The sequence below is a fragment of the Puma concolor genome, chromosome A2 (assembly GCF_028749965.1).
Source record: "Puma concolor isolate L17-30 chromosome A2, mPumCon1.1.hap2, whole genome shotgun sequence".
NCBI classification, from domain to species: Eukaryota; Metazoa; Chordata; class Mammalia; order Carnivora; family Felidae; genus Puma; species Puma concolor.
Window position 1 is genome coordinate 166408727 of NC_141668.1, and position 26151 is coordinate 166434877.

The window sequence follows — 26151 nt, forward strand, 5'->3', positions numbered from 1 at the left end:
TCTTCCCTAAACACGTTCACATAGGCACCTTCTCCTATGTTGGAGGCTCGACCCGTGTGTTCCCACGCCCTAAAGCCCTAATGGGGTCCCTCTCCAGTCTCTGTCTTTCCCATTGCTCTGTTTTATTAAACTTGGTAGCTACTTTCACTATCTGAAAGAAGAAGAATTTATTTGTTTACTTATTTGTCATCTGTCTCCCCCACTAAAGTGGCAGCATCATAAAACAGGGGACTGATTGATTTTGGTCACTGCTTCATCCAGTGTTCCTGGCATATAGTAGATGCTTAATAAATGTTTATTGAAAGATTTTTTTTTTAATTTTTTAACGTTTATTTATTTATTTTTTTTTTAATTTTTTTTTCAACGTTTTTTATTTATTTTTGGGACAGAGAGAAACAGAGCATGAACGGGGGAGGGGCAGAGAGAGAGGGAGACACAGCATCGGAAACAGGCTCCAGGCTCCGAACCATCAGCCCAGAGCCTGACGCGGGGCTCGAACTCACGGACCGCGAGATCGTGACCTGGCTGAAGTCGGACGCTTAACTGACTGCGCCACCCAGGCGCCCCTACGTTTATTTATTTTTAAGAAAGAGAGAGCGCGCGAGCAGGGAAGAGGCAGAGAGAGGGAGACAGGATCTGAAGCAGGCTCCAGGCTCTGAGCTGTCAGCACAGCTGACAGGGGCTGGACCCTGCAAACCGCAGAATCATGACCTGAGCCGAAATCCGACACTTCACTGACTGAGCTACCGATGTGCCTCTAAGGCTTGTGTGTGTGTGTGTGTGTGTGTGTGTGTGTGTGTGTGTGTGTGTGTGTGTGTGTGTGTTTTAAGTAGGGGCACCTGGGTGGCTCAGTTGGTTAAACATCGGACTTTGGCTCAGGTCATGATCTCATGCTTCGTGAGTTCAAGCTCTGCTTTGGGGAGCCCTGCTTTCTCTCTTTCTCTCTCTCTCTCTCCCTCTCTGCCCCTCATGGAATTCTCTCTGTCCCTTGCTCACTTGTACTCCTCTCTCTCTCTCTCTCTCTCTCTCTCTCTCTCTCTCTCTCTCAATAAATAAAAAAAATAAAATAAAATATTTTAAAGGAGGCTCCATGCCCAATGTGGGGCTCGAACTCACCCTGAAATCAAGAGTTGCATGCTCTACCAACTGAGCCAACTGGATGCCCCTGTTGAATGATTTTAAGTCACATTTAATTCTTTAACCCATTTCCCGATTAATTTAGCATTTATTGAGCACCTAATATATACCAGGCACTGTGCAGGTCCCTGAGGGTGTCACAATTCCTGCCATCCTGGGCCACAAAGCTGACAGGCAGAGATAGACTTTCAAGGCAAGGTGTATGGTAAAGGGGTGACAGGATGGGACAGAAGGAAAAGGGAGACACAAATCCCTGAACTTCAGGGTCCAGGGAGGCAGCCAGCAGCCATGACACTTAGCAAATTGTGCTCCAATGGGAGAAACTGTACATGCAAAGGAGTAGAAAGCTCCAGACGCGGGGAACTTTGTTGAGGTCAGCTTATTGGTGGGAGCAGAGCTGGAGGCACAGGCGGAAACGTACGTCTGAAGCGTGCGCCCGGAGCAGCTCAGACTTTATCTGATACAACGATACCCCTCCAGAGGCAGCTTCTTCTATTTCTAGATGCATTTGTCTTTTTTTGTCCCAGTGCCACTTTGCTTTAACTATTGTAGCTTTTTTTTTTTCTTTCTTTTTTTTTTTTTTTTTCAATGTTTATTTATTTTTGGGACAGAGAGAGACAGAGCATGAACGGGGGAGGGGCAGAGAGAGAGGGAGACACAGAATCGGAAACAGGCTCCAGGCTCTGAGCCATCAGCCCAGAGCCCGACGCGGGGCTCGAACTCCCGGACCGCGAGATCGTGACCTGGCTGAAGTCGGACGCTTAACCGACTGCGCCACCCAGGCGCCCCAACTATTGTAGCTTTAGAATATGGTTCACAATCTGGGGTGCCTGGGTGGCTCAGTCGGTTAAGCATCCAACTCTTGATTCCAGCTCAGGTCATGATCCCTGGGTCATGGGATCGAGCCTGGAGTTGGGTTCTGTGCTGAGTGTGGAGCCTACATGAGATTCTCTCTCTCTCTCTCTCTCTCTTTCTCTCTCTCTCTCTCTCTCTCCGTCTGCCCCTCTTCCTCCTCATGGGCTCTTTCTAAGAAAGAAAGGAAGAAAGGAAGGAAGGAAGGAAGGAAGGAAGGAAGGAAGGAAGGAAGGAAGGAAGAAAGAAAGAAAGAAAGAAAGAAAGAAAGAAAGAAAGAAAGAAAGAAAGAAAGAAGGAATATGGTTCAATATTTGATACTCCTCTTTTCACAAAATTCCTGGGCTGTTTCCATTGTCTTTGTCTTTTTTTTTTTCTAGCCTTTTGTTGGTTTGTGTTGCGTTTTGTAGATGTCTGTGCAGTTTCCTCATGAAACCCAAACTGGAAATTTACAAGTACTTTTATTGTAAAATAAAATACAAACGGGGGCACCCCGGGGGGCTCCGTCGGTGAAGCGGCCGACTCTTGGTTTCGGCTCAGGTCATGGTCTCACGGTTTGGGAGTTCAAGCCCCGAGTCGGGCTCCACAGCTGGCAGTGTGGAGCCTGCTTGGCCTTCTCGCTCTCTTCTCTCTCTCTCTGCCCCTCACCCTCTTGTGCTATCTCCGTCTCTCTCAAATAAATCAATAAACTTAAGTAAAAATACTTTTGCTAAAAAAAAAAAAAAAAAAAAAAATACACACACAGAGCCAGATCCAAGAAACCACATAAACCAAGTACATAGTTTACGGAGTTACTGAAGAGGAGATTCCCAACCAGGGCTGGTTTTTCTCTTCGGGGACACCCAACAATATGTGGGAGACATTTTTTAGTTGTCTTGATGGCGTGCGGGAGAGCTGTTTTTGCCATCTAGTGGGCGGAGGCCAAGGATGTTGTTAAAGGCACCCCCCACCCCCCAAACACACACAGCCAAGAATCATCCGGCCTGAATGTCAAAGTGCTGAGATTAGAAACCCAGCTCGAAGGTGACCGTCATGATAACCCCCACCCAGGTCAACACGTAGCACGTCGCCAGCACCCCCAGAAGCCCCTCCCTGCACCAGGGCCCAGGCGCAGGGACGCCTCAGCTCCACAAAGTAACCACTGTTGTGACTTTTGCAATAATCGCTGCTTTGTGTTTCTGAATTGTCTGTCGCCCAAGGAGGAGTCTGCAGACATCGAAGTTTAGTCTTGCCCATTCAAAAAGGAAACGATCTGTCTTTTAAGTCTTTTCTAATTCACGGTGTCCCCCTCCATTCCTTTCCTTCCCTTACAATGAATCAATTGCCCAACTCAGGCTGTTTGTCCCAGAGCATTTCCCACGGTCGGGGTGGGGGGGCCGGTCGCGGATCCCACACTTGGGTTGCTCTGTCCTCCCCATTCCCTGCGGATTGGCAGTTGGTTCTAGAACTGGGGTCAGACTCAGGCTTGTCCGGCACAGCTAGGGGGTTGCTGGGACCTTCTGTCGGAACACTTAGACTCTGATGGTGTCTCCCGCACGGGGCTGGCAGCCAGTGAGCTGGTGGTTCACTGCAGCTGCACGATAGAGGTGTCCTCCTAGTGTTTCTTCCTCATTTGTTGGCTAGAACGCTGCCCTTGCCAGATGCTGCTTATTACGTCCTATTTAGCTCCCAGTGGCGCATTCATCATAAGAAAGGCAAGACAGAGGCGCCTGGGTGGCTCATCTGGTTGAGCCTCTGACTCTTGATTTCCGCTCAGGTCATGATCCCAGGGTTGTGGGCTCAAGCTCTGTCATGGAGCCTGCTTGGGATTCTCTCTCTCTCTCTCTCTCTCTCTCTCTCTCTCTCTCTCTCTCTCTCCTCCCCCACTCACTCACGCACTGTCTCTCAAAAATAAAATAAATCATGGGGCGCCTGGGTGGCGCAGTTGGTTAAGCGTCCGACTTCAGCCAGGTCACGATCTCGCGGTCCGTGAGTTTGAGCCCCGCGTCGGGCTCTGGGCTGATGGCTCAGAGCCTGGAGCCTGTTTCCGATTCTGTGTCTCCCTCTCTCTCTGCCCCTCCCCCATTCATGCTCTGTCTCTCTCTGTCCCAAAAATAAATAAACGTTGAAAAAAAATTAAAATAAAATAAAATAAAATAAATCTTTAAATTTAAAAAATTTTTATTTTTGAGAGAGAGAGAGAGATACCACTCTTCAAAATAATGTATTGATTCCCCATCATCTTCTGAAGGTGATGAATTAGGCTTTTTAAAAAAGTCAGTATGGGGGCACCTGGGTGGCTCAGTCGGTGGAGAGCCCGACTTCGGCTCAGGTTATGATCTCACAGTTCGTGGGTTCGAGCCCCACATGGGGCTCTGTGCTGACGGCTCGGAGCCTGGAGCCTGCTTCAGATTCTGTGTCTCCCTCTCTCTGCCTCTCCCCTACTTGTGCTCTCTTTTTCTCTCTCAAAATTAAATACACATTAAATAAATAAATACATACATACATAGTCAGTATGGGGCACCTGCCTGGCTCAGTCGGTAGACCATGCAACTCTTGATCTCAGGGTTGTAAGTTCAAGCCCCATGTTGGGTGTAGAGATTACTTAAAAAATAAAATATTGGGGCACCTGGGTGGCTTGGTCAGTTGAACATCCAACTTCAGCTCAGGTCATGATCTCACAGTTCTTGAGTTCAAGCCCCACGTCAAGCTCTGTGCTGATGGCTCGGAGCCTGGAGCCTGCTTTGGATTCTGTCTCCCTCTCTCTCTGTCCTTCCCCCATTTATTCTGTTCCTCTCTCTCTCTCTCTCTCTCTCTCTCTCTCTCTCTCAAAAAATAAACATTAAACAAAAATTTAATAAAAAATAATAAAATAAATTTTAAAAATAATAAAATCTTTAGGAGCTCCTGGGTGGCTCAGCCGAGTCAGTTAAGTGTCCGACTTCAGCTCAGGTCATGCTCTCATGGTTCGTGGGTTCAAGCCCCAAGTCGGGCTCCATGCTGACAGCTCGGAGCCTGGAGTCTGCTTTGGATTCTGTGTCTCCCTCTATCTCCACCCCTACCCCGCTTGTGCTCTGTCTCTCTCTCTCAAAGATAAATAAACATTAAAAAATTTTTTTAAACACAGCATCCTTCAACTGATGGGCCCACCTGGCCAGTGGGAGCCTTTGCAGGTTGTGAGCTGTTTGCATGTCTCTCCTGGTCTTTGACAGTGTTCTTGCTCTCTTGTATGACCAGACGCTCCAGGCTCATCTTGGACTTCTGTCCCCGACCTGCATCAGATAGAAACTCCAAGAAACTCTAATTTCTTTGGGTGGGAAGTTATATTAGTTTGGGTGCTAAGAATGTTCATTACTGGGTTGGTCATGGTGTGCAGACTTTTTAGTGAACAGAGCTGGCTGGAATACATATTATATTATACATATTAGATGCATACAATATAACATAACACATGAGATACGCAATAATCACTATATGATACAATATCAGGAGACACAATCAACAGAGTGGAAAGACAACCCACAGAATGGGAGAAAATATTTGCAAGTCATACCCCTGCTAACAGATCAAGATCCAGAATATATGAAGAATTCGTACAACTCAACAAGAAAAAGATGAACAACCCACAATTCAAAAACAGGCAAAGGACTTGAATATCTCTCCAAAGGAGACACAGCAGTCACCCTGCCCACATCCACAGTTTCACTTTCCGTGGCTTTGGGGAGGGGCTTTTTTGTAGCAGGAGCAGGAGTAGGAGTTTCATCTATCTATTTAATTTTTAAAAAGTAATCTCTACGCCCAACGTGGGGCTCAAATGCACGACCCCAAGATCGAGAGTCGCACACTCCACCGACTGAGCCAGCCAGATGCCCCAATGCTGTACCTAGTTTTAATTTTTTTTTAATGTTTATTTATTTTTGAGAGAGACAGAGAGAGGAGGCAGGGGAGGGGCAGAGAGAGGGAAACGCAATCCAAAGCAGGCTCCAGGGTCCAAGCTGTCAGCACAGAGCCTGATGCGGGGCTTGAACTCACCGAGTGTGGGATCATGACCTGAGCCAAAGTCAGACCCCCAACCGACTGAGCCACCCAGGTGCCCCACTTTACCTAGTTTTAATTACCTGCGGTCAATGGTGGTTAGGAAGCAGATAGTCAGAAGGCCTAGAGGAGCCTAACCCTACATCACAATGCCTACCCATCATTCACCTCACTTCATCTCGTGACTTAGGTAATTTATCAGCTCCCATCGTCACAAGAAGGAGGGTGAGTACAGCACAATGAGGTATTTTCAGAGAGAGAGAGAGAGAGCACATTCACATGACTTTTATGACAGTATATCATTGTAATTGTTCTATTTTATTATTAATTATTGCTGTTAATCTCTTATTGTGTCTAATTTATAAATCAAACTTTGGGGTGCCTGGGTGGTGCAGTCGGTTAAGCGTCCGACTTCAGCCAGGTCACGATCTCGCGGTCCGTGAGTTCGAGCCCCGCGTCAGGCTTGCATCAGGCTCTGGGCTGATGGCTCAGAGCCTGGAGCCTGTTTCTGATTCTGTGTCTCCCTCTCTCTCTGCCCCTCCCCCGTTCATGCTCTGTCTCTCTCTGTCCCAAAAATAAATAAACGTTGAAAAAAAAAATTAAAAAAATAAAAAATAAATTCAACCTTTGTCATAGGTATAGATGCCCAGGAAAAAACATAGTATATATAGGGTTCCACACTATCCGCAGTTTCTGGTGTCCATGGAGGGGGTCTTGGAATGTCTGCCCGGTGGATAAGGGGAGAATTCTGTGTACAATACAATGCTGTATGAGCACGTGAAAAAATGCTCACCATCACTCGTCTTTAGGAAAATGCAAATCGAAACAGCAATGAGATAGCACCTCCCACTCACTAGGACGGCTATTACCGAGATAAATGTTGGCAAGGATGGAGAAATTGGAAGCCTCATCCATTGCTGGTGGGAACGTAACTGTGGGAAAACGATTTGGTAGTTCCTCAAAAAGTTAAACATAATCTTTGAAAGGTTATGTTTTTTTTCCAGGTTTCTAACATCATTCACGGTGGAAAATGTGACCCTTCTCTGTCCCATCCTGTCCAGATGAGGCTTGAGCCAAAGAAGAGAGAGGGGCTCCTGGCCATGCCAGAACTCACGGGAACTCTTTGGAAGCCACTTTCGGCCCCAGATCAAGGGCTCCTGAAACTCCAGAGCCGCCATCGCCCCAGTCTGGAATGTTCAGCTCCTCCAGAGAGGCTGTGCCTACCCACCCCCCACCCCCAAACAGTCACTCCCAACCCTGAGGGCAGACTGGCCCCAATTGGGAATCTCAAACACCAGGATCTCCTTCCACCCACTCCCCAGCCTCAACCTCCAGGCACCTCTCCAGGCTCCAAATCCAGCTGGTCCACATCCTATTTGTTTCACTGCCGGAATAGTTCTGGAATCCATGTCTGGCTTATCCAAGACCCCATCACCCCAGTCTTCCCTGCTGCCCTCCTGCTCCAGCCCCAGGTTTGAACAACTTGTATCTTTCACCAGGCAAGAGGGGTGCTGGAGTTTCTCTTATTGGGCTGGGTCTCTTCCTCAGCCTGGTTGAACGTTACACGAATGTGTGTTTCATTGTTACTCCTTACCTTCACACGTGTTAAAAGCAGCCTTTTGTCCTTATTCAGTATTTATTTAAAACAATGAAAAGCAACCAATCTGGACAATGATGCAGGCGAGAAACTAATGATGGAAAGTTTTAGGAAAAACAGGATCTTTGCATAACTCCAGTGTATCCATCCATAACATAACATACTGATTACAAAGGAGAAAATTACAAGGCTACAGATGAGAAACAGACAGACAAGGTCCCCACCAAGTCATCTTAGTTAAAATGGCCCTTAATGGGGCAGATGAATATCGATTGCCTCCTGATATAATGCACGGAGGACACATCGTTGTCCTTTGGTGGCATTCTTCCCAAACATGCATAACCTGCATCTAATCATGAGGAAAAGTAAGACAAACCCAACAAGGCCATTCTATACAAGGATTGGATTATGATCTTCAAAAATGTCACTGTCATAAAAGACAAATAAAAGGGAAAGAACGTTCCAGGTGAAGGCAATTAAAAAGGCATGGCATCCAAATGCAATACATGATCCTGGATTGGGCCAGAGAGCAGAAAATGAAAATTGGTCTAAAAGATAGTATTGAGGGGCGCCTGGGTGGCTCAGTCGGTTGAGCGTCCGACTTCAGCTCAGGTCATGGTACCACGGCTTGTGAGTTCGAGCCCCACGTCAGGCTCTGTGCTGACAGCTCAGAGCCTGGAACCTGCTTCTGATTCTGTGTCTCCTTCTCTCTCTGCCTCTTCCCCACTTGTGCTCTTTCTCTCTGTGTCTCTCAAAAATAAATAAATGTAAAAAAATTTTTTTAAATAAATAAAAATAAATAGAAGATAGTATTGAATGATTGATCAAATTTGAACAAGGTCTGTAGTATAGCTAGCAATGTATATCAATACTAAATTTTCTGATTGTGACCATTGTTCCATGGCTATATAAGCAATGGTTCTTAACTGGAGGCAGTTCTGTTACCCAGGGGACAGTGTTAGTTATCACGACTAGTGATAGTTAGCAGGGTTAGTTAGCACGGCAGATGTGTGCTACTGACATCTAGTGGGTGGAAGCCAGGTATGCTAAAAATCCTACCATGCACTGGACAGTCCCCACAGCAAAGAATTCTCCAGTCCCAAAGTCAGCAGTGACAAGGAGAGAAACCCTTTGTAAGAGAGTGTGTTTCTCTTTTTTTTTTTTTAATTTTTTAATGTTTATTTATTTTTGAGAGAGAGAGAGACACAGAGTACAAACAGAGGAGGTGTAGAGAGAGAGGGAGACACAGAATCCAAAGCAGGCTCCAGGCTCTGAGCTGTCAGCATGGAGCCCAACTCCGGGCTTGAACCCACGAACCGCGAGACCATGACCTGAGCCGAAGTCAAACACGCTTAACCAACTGAGCCCCCCGGGGCGGCCCAAGAGAGTATCTTCCTTATCGGGAAATATAAATGGACACATTTAGGAATAAGATAGTGTCATGTCTGTGACTATTTCTCAAAAGCTTCAGGGGGGAAATGTGTATCTATGTGTGTGTGTGTGTGTCTCTCTCTCTCTGTCTCCATGGCCCGTGTTTATGCTCGTCAAACACATGAGCCACATTCCCGCCTCAGGGCCTCTGCACTGGCTATTCCTTCTGCCTGGAATGCTCTTGCCCCAGATTTCCGTTTGACTTACACCTCTATTTAAAATTGTAAGCATCCCCCTATTCCATATCTCCCTTCTTGGATTTACTTTTCTCCCTAGTAGGCATCACCACGTAATGTGCTATATGTTTCCCTTAGTTACCTTGTTTATCATGTTATAATTCTCACAGACAATTATTGGGTCAGGTCCTTGTGTTAGGGCCTTTGCCCCCGTTGCGTGGCACACAGTAGGTTCCCAAAAGAATGAGGGAAGGAGGAGGGAAGGAGGAGGGGAAAGGGGAGGGGGGAAGTTGCTACTCTTCGTCTCCACATCACCCCTTTGGCTGCTTCTCTCAGTCTTTCACCCTAGAGGCCACTTCGGGTGCCCGCGCTGCCCTCCGGAGTCTCGCACAGGGGGCGCCAGGAGCGCCTCCCCTCCCTCCCTGGAGTCCGGAGTAGCGGGAAAGGGAAGTCTAAGGGCTGCTCTCGGATCCGCCACCAGGGGGCGCTGCCCTCCGGCCAAATCAGGGCCTTGGCGCTTGTCCGCGGAGTACCTGGGAAGGAATGTTCCTTCGGCGCAAAAAATGCCAACTTGGCTTTTTCTTACTGCTAATTAAAAAGTAATCTCTTGGGGCGCCTGGGTGGAGTCGCTTAAACGCCCAACTTCGGCTCAGGTCATGATTTCGCGGTTTGTGAGTTCGAGCCCCGCATTGGAGCCTGCTTCGGATTCTGTGTACCTCCCCCCCGCCCCTCCCCCACTTATCCTGTTTCTCTCTCTCTCTCAAAAATAAATAGACATTAAAAAAAGAGAGTAATCGGGGCGCCTGGGTGGCTCAGTCGGTTGAGCGTCCGACTTCAGCTCAGGTCATGATCTCACAGTCTGTGATTTCGAGCCCCACGTCGGGCTCTGTGCTGACAGCTCAGAGCCTGGAGCCTGCTTCAGATGCTGTGTCTCCCTCTCTCTCTGCCCCTCCCCTGTTCATGCTCTGTCTCTGTCTCAAAAATAAATAAAAACATTAAAAAAAAAAAAAGAGAGAGTAATCTCTAAAAATTAACATATTCATTGTAGATATTTAAGAAACTAAAGAAAGAAATTAAAATTGCGCCACTGGCCCTCCTGGGAACTCAAAACCAGATCTACCAGCACATTTTACTTTGATCACCAGTTGCTTACTCAAAATTTTTCTTTTAACTTTTGTTTTGGAGAATTTAAAACAAACAAAAAGAAATAGAGAAGCATACTTAATTCCACCAACTGCGCACATGAAGTGGTAAATTTTATGATACATATCTTCTCCAACAATGAAAAAATTAGTATCACATAAACAGCCAATTATGAACTCAATCTTTCTTCTTTTTTTGATAAATGTTTATTTTTTTAGAAATGTTTTTTTGTTTTTGGGGCGCCTGGGTGGCGCAGTCGGTTGAGCCTCCGACTTCAGCCAGGTCACGATCTTGCGGTCCGTGAGTTCGAGCCCCGCGTCGGGCTCTGGGCTGATGGCCCAGAGCCTGGAGCCTGTTTCCGATTCTGTGTCTCCCTCTCTCTCTGCCCCTCCCCCGTTCATGCTCTGTCTCTCTCTGTCCCAAAAATAAATAAACGTTGAAAAAAAAAATTAAAAAAAAAAAAAAAAGAAATGTTTTTTGTTTTTAAGTTTATTTATTTAGTTAGAGAGAGAGAGAGAGGCCGCGCACACAAGCAGGGGAGGAGCAGAGAGAAGGAGAGACAGAATCCCAAGCAGGCTCGGTCCATAACATCAGCACAGAGCCCCACGTGGGGCTCGAACTCACAAACTGTGAGATCATGACCTGAGCCGAGATCAAGAGTCAGACGCTTAACTGACTGAGTCACCCAGGCGCCCCTCAATCTTTTTTCATCTCCTTTCATTTTCCCATGTCCTCCCCTATTGGATTATTTTGTCTTGTTTGTTTTTTAAATTTTTTTTAAATGTTTATTTATTTTTGAGACAGAGAGAGACAGAGCATGAACGGGGGAGGGTCAGAGAGAGGGAGACACAGAATCTGAAACAGGTTCCAGGCTCTGAGCAGTCAGCACAGAGCCCAACACGGGGCTCGAACTCACGTGAGATTGTGACCTGAGCCGAAGTTGGACACCCAACCAACTGAGCCACCCAGGTGCCCCCCTATTGGATTATTTTGAATCAAATCCCAGGCTTCCCATCATCTGTAAATATTTGAATATGCATTCTAGGAGATGCAGACTATTTCTTTTTTAAATATCCATAATAGCATTATTATAACTTAAAACCTTAATATTATCAAATGTCCAGTAAATGTTCAAATTTTTAATTGTCTCATAAATGTCATCATTTGTTTTGTTATGTTTTGTTTTATTATTTTAGAGACGCTGTGAATCAGGATCCCCAAACATCTATATGTTGCATTGCATTGAAATGTGGTTGTTGGTTTTTTTTTTTAATTTAAATGTTAGTTAACATACAGTGCAATATTGGTTTCAGTAGTAGAATTCAGTGGCGCCTGGGTGGCTCAGTCTGTTAAGCATCCAACTTCAGCTCAGGTCATGATCTCGCAGTTTGTGAGTTCGAGCCCTGCGTCGGGCTCTGTGCTGACAGCTCAGAGCCTGGAGCCTGCTTCGGATTCTGTGTCTGCCTCTCTCTCTGCCCTGCTCACACTCTGTCTCTCTCCTTAGCACCCATTCCCCACCTAGCCCATCCCCCATCCATCTCCCTCTGTCAACCCTCAGTTTGTTCTCCATTGTTAAGAGTCTCTCATGGTTTGTTTCCCTCTCTTCTCTTCCCCACTTCCCATATGTTCTTGTTTTGCTTCTTAAATTCCACATACAAGTGAAATCATATGGTATTTGTCTTTCTCTGGCTGACTTATTTCACTTAGCATAATAGATTCTAGCTCCATCCACGTGATCGAAAATGGCAAGAGGTCATTCTTTTTGATCACCTAGTAATATTCCATTATACATACATATACACCACATCTTTATCCATTCATTAGTTGATGGACGTTAAACATTTGGGCTCTCTCCATAGTTTGGCTATTGTTGCTAATGATGCTATAAACATCAGGGTGCATGTGCCCCTTCCAATGAGTATTTTTATATCCTTTGGGTAAATACCTAATAGTGCAATTGCTGGGTCATAGGCTAGTTCTATTTTTAGTTTTTTGAGGAACCTCCATGTTGTTTTCCAGAATGGCTACACCAGTTTGCATTCCCACCAGCAGTGCAGGAGGGTTCCTCTTTCTCTGCATCCTCTCCAACACCTGTTTTTTCTTGTGTTGCCAATTTTAGCCATTCTGACAGTTGTGAGGTGGTAACTCAACATGGTTTTGGTTTGTATTTCCCTGATAATGTGTGATGTTGAGCATCTTTTCATGTGTCTGTTGGCCATCTGGATGTCTTCTTTGGAAAAATGCCTATTCGTGTCTTCTGCCCATTTCTTAACTGGGTTGTTTGCTTTTTGGGTATTGAGTTTGATGAGTTCTTTATGGATGTTGGATACTAACCCTTTATCCGATATGTCATTTGCAAATATCTTTTCCCATTCCATCAGTTGCCTTTTAGTTTTGTTGATTGTTTCCTTTACAGTGCAGAATCGTTTTATCTTGATGAGGTCCCAATACTTCATGTTTGCTTTTGTTTCCCTTGCCTTGGGCGATGTGTCTAGTAAGAAGTGGCTGCAGTCAAGGTCAAAGGGGTTGCTGCTGCCTGTGTTCTTCTCTATGACTTTGATGGTTTCCTGTCTCACCTTTAGGTCTTCCATCCATTTTGAATTTATTTTTGTGTATGGTGTAAGAGCGTGGTCCAGTTTCATTCTTCTGCATGTCACTGACCAGTTTTTCCAACACTGTTTGTTGAAGAGACTTTTTTCCATTGGCTATTCTTTCCCGCTTTGTCAAAGATTAGTTGGCCATATAGTTGTGGGTAAATTTCTGGGTTTTCTATTCTGTTTCACTGATCTCTGTATCTGTTTTTGTGCCAGAGCCATACCGTTTTCATGGCTACAGCTCTGTAATATAGCTTGAAACCCAGAATCGTGATGCCTCCAGTTTTGTTTTTCTTTTTCAGGATTGCATTTTCTTTTCAACGTTTATTTATTTTTGGGACAGAGAGAGACATAGCATGAACGGGGGAGGGGCAGAGAGAGAGGGAGACACAGAATCGGAAACAGGCTCCAGGCTCTGAGCTATCAGCCCAGAGCCCGACGCGGGGCTCGAACTCAACGGACCGCGAGATGGTGACCTGGCTGAAGTCGGACGCTTAACCGACTGCGTCACCCAGGCGCCCCCAGGATTGCATTTTCTATTCGAGGTCTTTTGTGGTTCCATACAAATTTTAGGGTTGTTTGTTTTAGCTCTGTGAAAAATGCTCGTGGTGTTTTGATAAGGATTGCATTAAATGTGTAGATTGCTTTGGGTAAGTATAGACATTTTCACAATGTTTGGTCTTCCAATCCATAAACATGGAATGCTTTTCCATTTCTTTGTGTCCTCTTCAGTTTCTTTCACAAGTGTTCTATAGTTTTCAGAGTACAGATCCTTTACCCCTTTAGTTAGGTTTATTACTAAAGTATCTTATTGGTTTTAGTGCAATTGTAAATGGAATCATTTCCTTGATTTCTCTTTCTGCTGCTTTGTTATTGGTGTATAGAAATGCAATAGATTTCTGGAAATTTATTTTATATCCTGTGACTTTTCTGAATTCAGGTATTAATTCTAGCAATTTCTTGGTGGAGTCTTTGGGGTTTTCTACATAGAGTATCATGTCATCTGCAAATAGTGAAACCTTGACTTCTTCCTTGACAATCTGTATACCCTTCATTTCTTTTTGTTGTCTGAATGCTGAGGCCAAGACTTCCAGTACTATGTTAAATAGTCATGGTGGGAGTGGACATCACTGTCTTTTCTGAATTATGTCACCTATGTCATCACTGGCCATAGGGGAAAGGCTCTCAGTTTTTCCCTATTGAGGATGATATTAGCTGTATATCTTATATATGGCCTTTATGATGTTGAGATATGTTCCCTCTATCCCTACTTTGTTGAGGGTTTTTATCAAGAATGGATATTGGGGGCCCCTGGGTGGCTCAGTCGGCTGAGCGTCCAACTTCGGCTCCGGTCATGATCTCGCAGTTTGTGAGTTCGAGCCCTGCGTTGGGCTCTGTGCTGACAGCTCAGAGTCTGGAACCTGCTTCAGATTCTGTGTCTCCCTCTCTCTCTGCCCCTCCCCTGCTCACGCTCTGTCTCTCCCTCTCTCTCAAAAATAAATAAACATTAAAAAAAATTTTTTTTAAAGAATGGATACTGTATTTTGTCAAATGCTTTTTCTGCATCTATTGACAGGATCATATGGTTTATATTTGGGTGCTTTCAAATTGGAGGCATAAATATTTACTGTTGTTAGATCTTTTTGATGGATAGACCCCTTAATTATGATATAATGCCCTTTTTCATCTCTTGTTACAGTCTTTGTTTTAAAATCTAGTTTGTTTGATATAAGTATGGCTATTCCAGCTTCATTTTGATGTCCACTAGTGTGATAGATGGTTCTCCATCACCTCACTTTCAGTCGGCAGGTGTCTTTTAAATTTTTTTTTATTATTTAAAAAAATTTTTTTTGATATTTATTCATTTTTGAAAGACAGAGAGAGACAGAGCACAAGCGGGGGTGCGGCAGAGAGACGGGGGGGACACAGATTCTGAAGCAGGCTCCAGGCTCTGAGCCGTCAGCACAGAGCCCGACGCGGGGCTTCAACTCACCAACCGCGAGATCGTGACCTGAGCCGAAGTCGGACGCTCAACCAACTGAGCCGCCCAGGCGCCCCTGCAGGTGTCTTTAGGTCTAAAATAAGTCTCTTGTAGGCAGTATATAGATGGATCTTGTTTTTTATCCATTCTTATACTTTCTGTCTTTTGACTGGAGCATTTAGTCCATTTACATGTAGAGTGATTATTAAAAGATATTAATTTGTGTTACCTGTACAGTTGGTGTTTCTGATGATGTTCTCTGGTCCTTTCTAGTCTTATTGCTTTGGTGTTGTTGTTGTTTTTTTCTCCCCCTCCACTCAGAGTTCCCCTTACAATTTCTTGCAGGGCTAGTTTACTGGTCATGAACTCTTTTCGTTTTTTTTTTTTCTGGGAAACTCTTTATCTCTCCTTCTATTCTTTTTTTTTTTTTTTTTTTTTTCCTTTTTTTTTTTTTCAACGTTTATTTATTTTTCGGACAGAGAGAGACAGAGCATGAACGGGAGAGGGGCAGAGAGAGAGGGAGACTCAGAATCGGAAACAGGCTCCAGGCTCTGAGCCATCAGCCCAGAGCCCGACGCGGGGCTCGAACTCACGGACCGCGAGATCGTGACCTGGCTGAAGTCGGACGCTTAACCGACTGCGCCACCCAGGGGCCCCTCTCCTTCTATTCTGAATGACAGCCTTGCTGGATAAAGATTTCTTGGCTGCATATTTTTCCCATTCAGCATGTTGAATATTTCCTGCCTCTCCCTTCTGGCCTGCCAAGTTTCAGTGGACGGGTCTGCTGATAACCTTGTGTCTACCCTTGCAGGCTAAGGACCTTTTGTCCCTAGCTGCTTTCCATTTTTGTCTTTATCTTTGTATTTTTCAAGTTTCACTGTGATATGTTGTGGTATTAGCTTGTTTTTGTTGATTATGAGGGGAGTTCTCGGTCCCTCTTGTACTTGAATGCCTGTTTCCTTCCCCAGATTGGGGAAGTTCTCAGCTATAATTTGTCCAAATAACTTTTCTGCCCCCTTTTCCTGCTATTTTTCTGGGACTCCTATGATATTGATATTGTTCCATTTTATGGAATCACTAAGTTCCCTAGGTCTACCTTCACAATTGAACAGCTTTCTTTCCCTCTTCTTTTCGGCTTCATTATTTTCCATAATTTCATCTTCTATATCACATATTCTCTCCCCTGCTTCTTCAATCCTCGTTCTGTGTCCACTCGTTTTTGTACCTCAGTTACAACATTTCTTTTTTATTTCATCCCGACTAGTTTTTGGGCCTTTGATCTTTGCCGCAAGGGTTTCTCTGGTGTCTTGTACGCTTTTTTTCAAGCTCACCTAATAGTCTTACGACTGTTCTAAATTCCTGTTCAGGTTTATTGCTTACGGCTGTTTGGAGCAAGTCCCTGGCAGTAATTTCCTCTTGACTTTTCTTTTGGGGAGAATTCTTCGGTCTTGTCATTTTGGCTAAGTTTCTGTCTTTTGCATGGTTTGAAAGCTTGTTATGTTTCCCGTACCTGAAGAGTAGTGCTATATCAAAAAGGGGTCGGGGCACCCGGGTGGCTCAGCTGGTTAACCGTCTGTCTCTTGAATTTGGCTCAGGTCACCAGCTCAGGGTCATGGGATTGAGCCCCGCGTCGGGCTCCTCTCTGGGTGTGGAGCCTGCTTGGGATTCTCTCTCCCTCTCTCTCTCTCTCTCTCTCTCTCTCCCTCTGTCCCTCTCCTCTGTGCACCTGCTCTCTTTCCGAAAAAAAGCTTAAACTTGAATTTAAAGTTTTTAAAAAGGGGGTCATTGGGCCATACACTGTCCAGGAAGGGGGCCAAACACTCCAGGAAGTGTTTCTGCTCTATGCTGTGTGCTCTGTGCTGTTGTGTTTTGGCTGTTCTTTCCCACTGGTCGGTCCTCTGCTCAGCTCCTCCTTGCTTGGAGCGGGGACTGTTTGGACCTTTACCTGGGTGTGCTTTGATTCCTTGTTAGAATAAGCCCCATACCTGCCATGCTGTCACCCTCTAACCGTGGAGAACCTTCTGCTGGTCCTCAGATCAATTTCCTGGGTGTTCCAAGTGATCTGACCCCAATACAGTTGTGTTTGGAGGACACGAAAAGCCCAGGGTCCCCCTACTTCTAGCCCATCTTAACTCCTCCCCCAAGGCCTTCTGAAATGTGTTTTCATCCTCTTTCTCTCTCTCTCTTTTAAAAGGTTTTATTTTGGGGGCACATGGGTGGCTCAGTCGGTTGGGCATCCGACTTTGGCTCAGGTCACGATCTCACAGTTTGTGAGTTCAAGCCCCCCATTGGGCTCTGTGCTGACGACTCAGAGCCTGGGATTCTGTGTCTCCCTCTCTCTCTGCTCCTCCCCCGCTCATGCTCTGTATCTTTCTCTCAAAAATCAATAAACATTTAAATAAATAAAAATAAATAAATAAATAAATAAATAAATAAAGGAAAACAAATAAGATACAAAACAGTGCATGCAATGTACTATCTTCTGTGTAAAAAGGGCTTGGAGGTGTTGTTTATATCTGTCTATATAAACACAAGAAAGATAGAGTACAAAATGTTGATGCTGACAGTGATTGTATGTGGTAGGGAGGGGAACTGAGCAGATAAGGAACAGGAGTTCTACGGAAATTCAAATTCTAATTTGAAATTAAAATAAATTCCCTGGGGCACCTGGCTGGCTCAGTCAGTAGAGCCCCGCATTATTTAAAAATAAAATCTTAAAAAAACTCCCCCAAAAGAAATGAAAGCGTTATCCAATCAAGAACTTGTACATGAGTGTCCATAGCAACTTTATTTAGTGGGAAATAACCCACATGTCCTTCAACAGATGAATGGATAATGACATTGTGCTTTATTCGCATTAGCATTAAAAATAAATACACTACAGGGGCATCTGGGTGGCTCAGTTGGTTAAGCGTCCAGCTCTTGATCTCAGCTCAGGTCTTGATCTCAGGGTCCTGAGTTCAGGCCCTGCGTTGGGCTCCATCCTGGGTTTGGAGCCTACAAATTAAATAAAAAAATAAATTACTGATACACGCTCCAACAAGGATGAATCTCAAAGTAATCATGCTGAGTGAAAGAAGCCAGACCCCCCCCCCAAAAAATTATTCTATGTGATTCCAGTGATACAAAATTCTAGAAAAAGCAATGTAACCTGTAGCGATAGAAAACAGGTCCTGAGTACGTGGGAAAAGTGGGAAGAGCCAGTGAGAAGGGTTCCCAAGAAGCACAAGGAAGGTTTTGGGTGTGACAGATACGTCCATTACCCAGATTATGGTGATAGTCTCACAGGCGTGTGTGTGTATATGTATATGTATCAATGTCAATTACCTTGTGCCCTTGAAACATACCAGATTATGGCACGTTGATTACACTTCAGCATGCTGTAGTCATCATCTTTGGCTGCCATAACAAAATGGCACAGGATGAGTGGCTTAAACAACAGATCTTTAATTCTCACAGTTCTGGAGGCTGGAAGTCCAAGATCAAGATGCTGGTGAGTTCGGTTCCTGGGGAGACCTCTCTTCCTGGCTTGTAGGCAACCACTTCCTCCCTTCCTCCTCACGTGTGTCTCTGTGTATCTCTTTTTATAAGAGCACCAATGCTTCACAACCTAATCACCCGGGAAAGCCCCCAACCCCAAGTACCAACACACCGATCACACTGCGGGGGTTAGGGTTTCAACAAATGAATTGTAAGGGAACACAACATTTTATCCATAACAACTGTTTTCAGTTTATTTATTTATTTTTGAGAGAGAGAGACAGAGAGAGAGGCAGAGAGAGAGGGAGACAGAGAATACCAAGCAGGGTCCGCGATGTCAGTGCAGAGCCCAATAAGGCTTGAACTCCTGAAGTGTGAGATCACGACCTGAGCCAAAATCAAGCGTTGGACGCTTAACCAACTGAGCCACCCAGGGGCCTCTGTCTGTAACAATTTCTTATTTTTTATCTCTTTCTCTCTCTTTAAATGTTTACTTATTTTTGAGAGGAAGAGAGAGAGCCCTCCACGCAGCAGGGGAGGGGCAAAGAGTAGGGGAGACAGAGGATCTGAAGGGGGCTCTGTGCTGACAGCAGAGAGCCTGATGCGGGGCTTGAACCCACAAACCATGAGTTCATGACCTGAGCTGAAGTTGGGTGCTTAACCAACTGAGCCGCCCAGGACCTCTCTCTCTCTCTCTCTCTCTCTCTAATGTTTATTTATTTTTGAGAGAGAGAGAGAGAGCATGAGTCAGGGAGGGGCAGAGAGAGAGGGAGACACAGAATCTGAAGCAGGCTCCGGGCTGTCAGTGCACAACGCGACATGGGGCTCAAACTCATGGACTGGGAGATCATGACCTGAGCCCAAGTCGGATGCTTAATCAACTGAACCACCCAAGCGCCCTCCCCCTTTTTTTAAAAGTAGGCTCCACACCCAGCATGGGTCTTCAACTCACCACCCTGAGACCAAGAGTTGCAGGCTCTACTGGGTGAGCCGGCCAGGCGTCCCCATAACAACTATTTTAAATATTTATTAACTTATTTTGAGAAAGATAGAGAGCATGAGCAGGGGAGGAGGAGAGAGAGAGGGAGAGAGAGAATCCCAAGCAGGCTCCGTGCTTAGCTTGGAGCCCAATGCAGAGCTCAATCTTACAATGCTGAGATCATGACCTGAGCCAAAATCAAGTCAGGTGCTCAACCAACTGAGCCACCCAGGTGTTCCCCTCATAACAATTTTTTTTTGATTGATTGATTGATTTTCAGAGAGACAGAGAGTGTGAACAGAGGGAGGGACAGAGAGAGAGACAGAGACAGAATCCGAAGCAGGCTCCGGGCTCCGAGCTGTCAGCCCTGAGCCCGACACAGGGCTTGAACCCCTGAACCATGAGAGCAGGACCTGAGCTGAAGTCGGACCGGATGCTTAACCTACTGAGCCACCCAGGGGCCCAGAAAATGAAATCTTGAAATAAACAGGCACTGCTATGGTTATTATTTCTTCTTTAGGGAGTTCAAAGCTGTTGGCCCTCGATGTAAAGGCTGCCCAGGTTCATGTGCACACAAGCTCCCAGGCTAGGACTGTGAGGCAGGGTGCAATCTGCCCCAGCCCTTTCGGGGGACCCAGCCCACAATCTGACTCATCCTTTTTTCCCTGAGCCTCTGAGCCTGCTGCTCTCTGGCTGACCTTTCCTGATGACCTGGATATGACTAGAGGCTGGCAGGAAAGGGCATGAACAGGGGCTAGAGGTGGTGGGGGTCATTTCCCGGACACAGGCCAGCAACCTCCCTGGGGGGGTCCGCATACATAGCTCCCGTGTCCCTCTGGGCTCATCTGGGACGGATTGGGCACGTGTCCCAGGCTATAGTGCATTTTTCACACTCTTCCTCCAATCTGGGTCATTCATTCCTTACCGTCTCCCATCGGGTTGATCTTACTATCGTCAGCTTCCGGGCCTCTGCCCCAGGAAGCCTTGCCCGATGGGACTGCTCCCTTTTCTGGGCTCTCCTAGGTTCTCATGCTTCCCCCATGACTGACCATCCAGTATTAAAATTAAATGGTTAAGTGGTTCCTGGGTGGCTCAGTGGGTTAAGCATCTGACTCTCGATTTTGGCTCAGGTCATGATCTCACAGTTTATGAGTTTGAATCCCACGTCGGGCTCTGTGCTGATGGTGCAGAGCCTGCTTGGATTCTCTCTCTCCCCCTCTCTCTCTGCCCACGCGTGTACTCTCTCTCTCTCTCAAAATAAATAAGTAAAGTTAGAAAAATTAAGTGGTTAAAATAATCACAATTAGGGGCGCCTGGGTGGCGCAGTCGGTTAAGCGGCCGACTTCAGCCAGGTCACGATCTCGCGGTCCGTGAGTTCGAGCCCCGCGTCGGGCTCTGGGCTGATGGCTCAGAGCCTGGAGCCTGTTTCTGATTCTGTGTCTCCCTCTCTCTCTGCCCCTCCCCCGTTCATGCTCTGTCTCTCTCTGTCCCAAAAAAATAAATAAACGTTAAAAAAAAAAATTAAAAAAAAAATAATCACAATTAGAGGAAACTTTCAGTTTTAGAATAAATTAGTTATAAAATAAATAAGTCCTGGGGATATAAGGTACTGCAAGGTGACTATAGTTAATAATACTGTAGTGCATATTTGAAAGCTGCTAAGAGAGTAGATCTTAAAAGTTCTCATCGCCAGAACAAAAAAGTTTTAGAACTATGTAGAGTGACGGATGGTAATCAGTTTACAGTGGTGACCATTTCACAATAGATACAAATATGGAATCATGATGTTGCACACCTGAAACTAAGATAAGGTTATCCGTCAATTATACCTCAATAAAAAAACAAACCTGGGAGGCAGCTGGGTGGCTCAGCAGGTTGAGTGCCCAACTTCGGCTCAGGTCATGATCTCATGGTTCGTGAGTTCGAGCCTCACATTGGACTCTGCTGTCAGCACAGAGCCTGCTTCAGTTCCTCTGTCGCCCTCTCTGTCTCTGCCCCTTCCCCGCTCACGCTCTGTCTTTCTCTCAAAAACAAATAAACATTTAGGGGCCCCTGGGAGGCTCAGTCGGTTGAGTGGCCGACTCTTCATTTGGGTTCAGGTCATGATCTCAGGATTCCTGAGTTTGGGCCCTGCTTGGGATTCTCTCTCGCCTTCTCTCTGCTGCTCCCCCTGCTTGTGCTTTCTCTGACTCTCTCAAATAAATAAATAAATAAACTGTAAAAAAAAATAAATATAAATAAATAAACATTTAAACATAAACAAAATTTTTAAAAAATTTTGTAATGTTTATTTATTTTTGAGAGAGACAGAGCATGAGCGGAGGAGGGGCAGAGAGAGAGGGAGACACAGAATCCGAAGCAGGCTCCAGGCCCCAAGCTGTCAGCACAGAGCCTGACGCGGGGCTCAAACTCACAGACCGCGAGATCATGACTTGAGCCGAAGTTGGACGCTTAGCCAACTGAGCCACCCAGGCACTCCAAAAATAAACAAATTTTTAAAAATCACAATTAACAGGGGCGCCTGGGTGGCGCAGTCGGTTAAGCGTCCGACTTCAGCCAGGTCACGATCTCGCGGTCCGGGAGTTCGAGCCCCGCGTCAGGCTCTGGGCTGATGGCCCAGAGCCTGGAGCCTGTTTCCGATTCTGTGTCTCCCTCTCTCTCTGCCCCTCCCCCGTTCATGCTCTGTCTCTCTCTGTCCCAAAAATAAATAAACGTTGAAAAAAAAAATTAAAAAAAAATCACAATTAACAGTGCCAATAAGGGGCAGACAGACATCACGGGCCTCCTGCTAGGCACAGAGAAGGACAAAATATTGCTGTCAAAAAAAAAAAGTCTAATCGGGAGGAAACATCAGACAAATGCAAGTGAGGGATAGTCTATAAATAACTGGTGTGTACACTTCAAAAATGTCGATGTTGTGAAGGACAGAGAAGGACCCTGGAGCCGTTCCAGATTAAGGGGAGCTAAAGGGACAGAAATAAAATGCTGTGCATGATCCTGGATGGGATCCCGGTGGAAAACACGGCTGTAAAGGATATGGTGGAATATGGACTATAGATTAGATAACGGCAATGTGTCAAGGTCACATTTCCTGACGTTGCAAACAGTGTTGTGGTGCAGGTGACTCTCTCCATATACATGTGGAGTTTGTGTTATACATATATCTGTGTATAGGAATACATCCCTACATATATGTGTATTATATATGTGCATTATATATGTCTCTGTTTATGTTATATATATATATATATATACATATGTAGCTCTCTACAGATAAACGTGTATATTATGTCTCCATAAAGGTTTGTTATATGCATCTCTCAAAATATTTGTGTGTGTGTATATATATGTATACATATATATATGTATATATATGTACGTGTATACACATATATGTATATATATGTACGTGTATACATATATATGTATATATATGTACGTGTATACATATATATGTATATATATGTACGTGTATACATATATATGTATATATATGTACGTGTATACATATATATGTATATATATGTACGTGTATACATATATATGTATATATATGTACGTGTATACATATATATGTATATATATGTACGTGTATACATATATATGTATATATATGTATGTGTATACATATATATACACACACGTAGTGTGTATGTTACATATCTATATCTATATGTACATGGAATTTATAGATAGAACAATAAACTTAGTAGAACAAGTTGACAATTGGTGAATCTCTACGAAGAGTATACAGGACGCCCATGACGTCTTCTTGCAACATTTCTGTAAGTTGAAATGATTTCAAAATTTAAAAATTTACAAAAAAAAAAAAAAAAGACAAAAGAGGGGCATCTGGGTGGCTCAGTCGATTAAGCGGCTGACTTCAGCTCCGGTCACGATCTCACGGTTCATGAGTTCACGTCGCGGGGCTCTGCGCTGACAGCTCAGAGCCCGGAGCCTGCTTCGGATTCTGTGTCTCCCTCTCTCTCTGCCCCTCCCCCTACTCGTGATCTGTGTCTCTCAAGAAAATGAATAAATGTTAAAAAAATTTTTTTTTTTAAAAGAACAAGACAGAAGCCACGTGTTCTTTATGATCTAACCTAGGAAGTCGCACACACCATCGTCTCAATAATATCCTATCGCCTACACCAGAGGGGGGAAGTGTAGAAGAGCATGGATATCAGGAGGCAAGGATCACTGGGCTACTAGGGACAAAGGGTTACCAAGAGCACAGTTGGGAGTCGGCTAGCCCGGCTTCAAATCCTAGCTCTGCCTGGATAATTGGGAGAATTTGAACAAGCACTTAATCTCTCTTTTATCTAGTCCTCATCCATAAAGTGGAATAAGAGTTCCCAACTCATTTGGCGTTGCTATTAGGATTAAGCGAACATATAATCACTTTAGGACAAAGCATAATACTCGACATAAATGAAGGACACGGTAGGTGTTCGCTATTTCTATCCTAAGCAGCCTGTCTGCTTACAGATCAACCCTTCCTGACTCACCCACCAGGAGACCCAATGCTCGGGGATTAGTGAAGAGGGACTGAGGGGCCCCTACTAATTCAGGTTCTAGAGACATAGATGGAAAGACACTTCTTTTTCTTCCTTTTTTTTTTTTGTTCTTTCAAGCAGCCTCCACGCCCAGTGTGGGCCCCAGCTCACAACCCTGAGATCAAGACCTGAGCCAGGGGGCACCTCGATGGCTCAGTGCGTTAAGTGTCCAACCTCACTCAGCTCAGGTCATGATCTCCCGGTTTGTGGGTTCGAGCCCCGCGTCGGGCTCTGTGCTGGCGGCTCAGAGCCTGGAGCCTGCTTCACATTCTGTGCCTCCTTCTCTCTCTGCTCCTCCCTTGCTTGTGCTCTGTCTCACTCTGTCTCTCAAAAATAAATAAATGTAAAAAAAAAAGTTTAAAGAGTCGGAGGCTTAACCAACTGAGCCACCCAGGTGCCCCTTAAAGACACTCTTCATGAGAGCACGTATGGTGCCAGATTGAAATCTCCCAAAGGTCGGGAAATTCAACTGCCCACAGACAGGCAAAAAAAAAAAAAAAAGTCCATTTCACTGCTTCCCAGGTTTGGTGAGAGATTCCAGGCCCTATGTCACCTTTCTTTTTTTCTTTTGTTTCGTATGTCACCTTTCTAATGCTATTTGCTTTGACCAAAGTAGCCAACCTGGTGGACAGGACTGTCTTACTCACCATTATGGTCCCAGTACAGCAGCCGTCACAGTAGGTACTCAAGAAACAATTGATCAGGGTGTCTGGGTGATCTCAGCTCAGATCATGATCTCACGGTTTGTGGGATGGACCCTCATGTCAGGCTCTTTGCAGATACCTCAGAACCTGCTTAGAATGCTCTCTCTCTCAAAATAAATAAGTAAGCTTAAAAAAAGAAACAATTGATCAGAGCAACAGTGTCACTGCTGGGTCAGAGAGTATGTTCCACAGAACAGTTTTTATTTATTATTTTAAAAAATTAAAAAAAAATTTTTTTTCAACGTTTATTTATTTTTGGGACAGAGAGAGACAGAGCATGAACGGGCGAGGGGCAGAGAGAGAGGGAGACACAGAATCGGAAACAGGCTCCAGGCTCCGAGCCATCAGCCCAGAGCCCGACACGGAGCTCGAACTCACAGACCGCGAGATCGTGACCTGGCTGAAGTCGGCCGCTTAACCGACTGTGCCACCCAGGCGCCCCTAAAAAATTTTTAAAATATATTTATTTATTTTTGAGAGACGGGGGGAGAGGGGGGGAGAGGGGAAGAGAAAGACAGAGACACAGAATCCAAAGCAGGCTCCAGGCTCTGAGCTGTCAGCACAGAGTCCGATGCGGGGCTCGAACCCACAAATCGTGAGATCATGACTTGAGCAGAAGTCGGTCACTCAACCGACTGAACCACCCAGGCAGCCCAGAACAGTTTTTAGAATGCAATCCAGAGCCAGCTCCGGGTCCCTGGAAAATTTCTTCTGGGCCATGTTCACATCAGGTGCCTCTAAAAGCTTCTGGCGGGTTCTGTGCCCCGTGAAACATGGCACAAAGGAAGAAGTCCCTGAAAAGTGAATGGAGAGAAAAGGCCGTCAGGTCGAGAAGTTAACTGATCATTTCTTTCAGGGCGAGAAGCCACGGAAGAAAAGAGCACACCCTGAGAGTTATGTCACCGCCTCAGAGAGAGGCCAGGGTGTTGGGGGTGGACAGGCGGGCTGCCAGGGCAGATGGTGGCTGTCTGGACCTACTCCATGCAGAGGTTTTCCTTGCCGCCCTTCCCATCTGCCTGTCACTGCTGCCGGGATCAGCCGTCCTGGCATCCAGCCCGGCCGGGGCCAAGTGTATGAGTGGTGACCCGCACGTCAGCCCCGGGGCATGCAGTTTCAGATTCCAGAGACTGAGCTGGCTCTGAGCCCTGCTGAGTCAACTCTGTTCTTCTCGCCCGTGTGCCAAGCCAACCTGCCTGGGGGTTCTTCCTGGCAGGCAAGTTTTTCTTTGCCAGCCTCAATTTCCCGACAGAGTATAGTGGAGCAGGACGGGAGGGAAGGGAGGAATTTAGTCAACGTTTGTTAAGCGAATGCTTAGCCTTTTGGAATGAACATGGTCGGCCCCACAGCCTTAGTTCTTCCTTTGTTCCAAGTTTGCCCCTACCCCAGGCTCAGAGTGTCGGGCTCTCTCTTACAGAACAGAGGGACTGTTTGGTGAATGAGTGAATGAGTGAATAAATGAATGAGGAGTCAGGAGCCCTTCTTTCCGTGTATCACCTCTTCCTGTTCTGAG